Below are 4,411 nucleotides of genomic sequence, written 5' to 3'. Positions count from 1 at the left end.
CAAAACTCTTCTTGCCTTTGTGGGTTAAATTTACATCATCGTTTTCCTGGACTATTGCAAAAACTTCTTAACTGTTATTCCTTATCTCACTGCTGCTCTCCCCTGGTCTTGTCTTTACCAAGCAGCTCAAGTGCATGGGCAACACACCAGTAAGCCTCTTTCACAGAATGGAAGGCATAGTCCTAAAGGTACAGGCTTCCCCTCTTCATCTGCGACTATTTGTCCCTCAGTCTCCCTTGTTCTGGCCACAGTGATGTCCATGTATGTCCCTCACTGAACCTTGCACTCAGGCATTAGGCCTAATGCCTAGGTAAACTTTCTCAACACCTGCACACCGTACTCTTCTGCTGCCTTCATGCTTTTGCTTAAATGTCCCCTTACAGAAGGGTCTTCATGGACACAGTATGTAAAATAAATATCCCTGCCACATCCACCTTATTCTGTTGCTTTTTCTGTGTAGGAAGTACCACCTGAAGTATCCTATATTTATTTGTTGATCTGTCTGTTATCTAACTCTCTACCATGAGTTGGTGTCCTGGAGTTCATAGAGGGCTCCATTCATGGGAAAATGTAGTGTTCATGGCTGTAATTCTAGCCTGGGACATGAGTAAATCATGCCTGGGACAAAAGCGAGTATTCAATGAGTAATTGTTGACTGAATGAATTTGAACTACCGAAGTAATTTTAAAGAATCATTTTATCTATTCCCTAGGGTAAGTTTTATCATTAACCATAATAACATTAGATACAATTTTAATGTGACTCAGCAACTCATTGTGCTTTTAAAGTTGGGAGAAATGGAGATATGAACATTGAATGATTTTATATTTTACACTATATTTGTAAATAAACATGAAAGTACATCAGATCATGAAGAAGAATGTTGGCTAAGTCTGATTGATAGGAGAATTTGTTATGCTAAAGCTATAGAATACAAGCTTCTGAGGAGGCAAGCGGAACAGCAGTTCAGCCCAGGTGTCAGCATCTTCCTTATGAGGGTGAATCAGACTCAGATGCAGAGAGAACAGGAATTTGACAAATGAAATAATTCATAAACTTGAGCCTCACTCTTCTGGGATTCAAAAGACATATATGTATAAAAGATGATTATTCTTTTTTAATATTGTCATAATCTTTTATTATGTATCAAATTGTCTGCAATATGTTACAACTTGATTAAATTTGATAGATATTTGTATCTATTTAAGACAAATTCTCTTTATGTACAATATCTTTTGTCTAGAGTCTAGCAAATATAGTACCTTTCTTTGCAGGATTTCTGCTTAACATACAAGCAAAAATAAATAACAACAAAAATATAAACCAAAGCAAATCAAACCCCCAAATCTCTCAAATGTCAATGTTGAATAAAGAGTTAAAATGACAAACACAGAATAACTTTTGTTTAGAAATGCAGATGGACACTAACATTAGTGGCAAAAAAAAAAAAAAAATCACCCTCCCTCCCAATCTTTGGGGGTGGATATTCCTGCTCAGGGATGTGAGCTGACTCTAGAACATCTCACTGCTTGCGGATAGCACAGCACAAGATCATATTGAAGATCATGCCAAATATCATCACCACTGAGATGCGGATGCCCACTGTGCCAATGATGTGGAACTTGTTGTTGAAGACCTCTTTGACGGCTACAGGGCAGGACTTAATTTGGGTGGTTTTGACAATGTCCTTTTTTGGGGCAGATGTCCAAGATAAACTGTTCAACACCTCCAACTATACCACAGCAGTTCAACGCGTAGTGGATGGCTTTCAGCATTTCCCACTGGGACTCATCCTTGGTCTTGAGCTTGTTGTAGGTGTAAAAGTCCTGGACTTCCTTAATCACCTCATCCTTGTGTGAATAGTCCCAGATGGCTGCAGCTATTTCAGTGGCAAATATCACCAAGAGGAAGCCAAAGAACAATCCCAACATGTACTGGGACTCTTGCATGGCCCCACAGCAGCCCAGGAAGCCCACAGCATCATGAGGGCCCCAGCTCCAATCAGAATGCAAACTCCTGTGTAGAAGTTGGAATTATTAGCTTCTTGCTCGAAGATGCTCTTGATCTGAGAGCCAAATTGGAGCCATAGTCCAATAGCAAGAAGTGCAATTCCTGCAAGCCAGAAGACAAAGATAAATCCGAAGAGCAGGTACTTGATGCACTTGGTACCTCCTTTAATTGGCATGGCGCAGGATGGATTGGCCTGGGCCAGACTGGTTTGGGACCTGGGCGTGCACTGCAGTTGGGAAGGAGGGTTCCAGCGCTGGACAGAGGTGCTCGAAGCTGCCAAAAAGATGTTAATTCTTCATCAGAAATAAATTTTGCTTTTAGAATCATGTTTTATTTCAGCTTCCTAAAATTATCCAAGAGAGACCGGGAGTTTTGTTTTGGTTTGTTTTGTTTTTGTTATACTAGAGATTGAACTCACAGAAGAGAGAGGCAATTTATCACTAAGCTTTATCCCCCCCACACTAAGCAACATCCTCAGTCCTTTTGAGACAGAGTCTTATTAAGTTGCTGAATCTGGTCTTGAACTTGTGATCTTCCTACCTCAGCCTCCCAAGTTATTGGGACTATAGGCTTTCACCACCAGGCCCAGTGAGAGAATATTTTCTTTTTTCCCTGAGCAAAACAATAACCTGGCAGCCAAGCTTTGTGGAGCAATGGGATTTGTTCTGTTTCTTTAGCAATAGCTATCCCTCCCTCCCTTTTAGACCATTAACCACACCTGATAGAGATCTATGTCGAAGTGTTCTGCCTAAGTGTGAAGAAATGGCTTTCCTGCTTTCAAAGCCATGAAGATTGCTATTCCGTTGTGCAAAGAATATATGATGTGGGAAAAGTAAAATAAAAGCTCTGAGGTTTGAGGGACTATGGAAAGGAGAAAGAAGAAAGAGGGAAAGAGAGAGAGAAGAAAGACCATAAGATCAGCCAATATAGTTTTAATTTCCTTTCTCTGCGCTCAGAAAGCCTTTGTGTTAAATAACTTGAAGGGTGGATGGATCTGCCATGGAAATATCTCTGTCTCCACTCTCCCTTTGAAATTTTAGAAGGAAATGGAAGCATCATGGGCAACTCAACCCAAGTAGAACGGAAATGGTGATCAGGCTGGGAAAGAATCAAATTAGCCTTTTCCAGACTCTCAGTTTGTGCAATAGGTGCATGTGAGTGGAAAACTGATGGGCCTGCAGGGCCCTGCAATAAAGGTCCTTAGTAGAGTCTGGGTGGACCTTCAGACAGGGAAGTAGGTGGGAACTTATTCATGAAAACAGATGAGAAATCAAGTTACTCCAAAAGGATTGCCTAGCCGCAAAATAAAGGCCCACTATTGTACTAGCCACAGATTGAAGCCTCAATAGTCTGTAAGTGGGAAGGAAACACTGGTGTCTCAAAATAAAAACGACAAAAGGGAAAAAAGGGGGAGGTCTAGAGACATAGCTCAGTGGTAGCATGCCACTGGGGAGAAATTCAACCTTAATCTATTTCTTATATATTTTCAAATTTCCACATTTTTACATTTATTAAACATTATTTTGCCAAAAATGAATCCTAATTTTGAATGATTTTTATAGAAAATATACAGCACTACTATCTCAGATACTTTGTCTGCTATTTTTCAAGAATATTCTGTGTTAAAAATCATAACTTTCCCCCACAGAGATGTAATTTGTTTTAATTAGGTCATCTAAATGTCAATTATTTATGTTGACTACAGCAATTCCTAATTTTGGGATTTCACAGGCTTTCACTCTTTCCTGGCACTCTGGGAATCTTCTCTGTTTTGCATAATCTTAATTATATTACTTTGTTGAAGAGATGCAAGAAAAATGACATTCTTCTAGAGTGACTTCTCAATTAAATCAAAGAGATCTGATAAGATTAAAGAAAATGCTGGCAAAGCACTGAGTGGTAAGAGAGAGACTATCCATGTTAAATGAGTTACCAAGGATAAAATACAGAATCATATCAGGCCACTGTTCACTTAGCATAATTAGTAGTTTTTGCTACTATCATGCTAAATGATTTATTAGCTGTCAGTGATAAGTTGAAGTGCCATAATAATTATTCCAAAATATCGTATCTTGATTTATGCAGCAACTTTAATTCCAAAACACTGTAACCCTATTTAGTGTTTACTCTAGTTTGGTAAAGCAAAAGCAAGTATTACATCTCTAAATTTAAATACAGAGATTGAGCCACATAGATGCTAAATAACTTGAGGAGAATCTCATAGTTATGACAGTGAATCTAGAGGTTTTAGCCTTTGAATGATTCTGTTGTTCTATATCTGGATGGATCTTTTCTTACAAATGGCTTCGTCCTGAGTAGAAGAGACAAAGAGAGAAAAGAGATGAAAGGAAACTAGAAAATCCTATTAGTTGTTTTATAGAAGCACTGAGAAATATAGTAT

General features: G+C 38.8%; 1 pseudogene; it reads right to left on the bottom strand.

Annotated features, from left to right (window-relative positions):
* Positions 1–1,405: 1,405 nt before the first annotated feature.
* On the bottom strand, positions 1,406–2,185 carry LOC143401894 (CD9 antigen pseudogene; annotated as a pseudogene).
* Positions 2,186–4,411: the final 2,226 nt, after the last annotated feature.

The sequence above is a fragment of the Callospermophilus lateralis genome, chromosome 6, assembly GCF_048772815.1.
Source record: "Callospermophilus lateralis isolate mCalLat2 chromosome 6, mCalLat2.hap1, whole genome shotgun sequence".
NCBI classification, from domain to species: Eukaryota; Metazoa; Chordata; class Mammalia; order Rodentia; family Sciuridae; genus Callospermophilus; species Callospermophilus lateralis.
The sequence above is the reverse complement of the archived record's forward strand: the minus strand, read 5'-3'. Positions and strand labels throughout refer to the sequence as shown.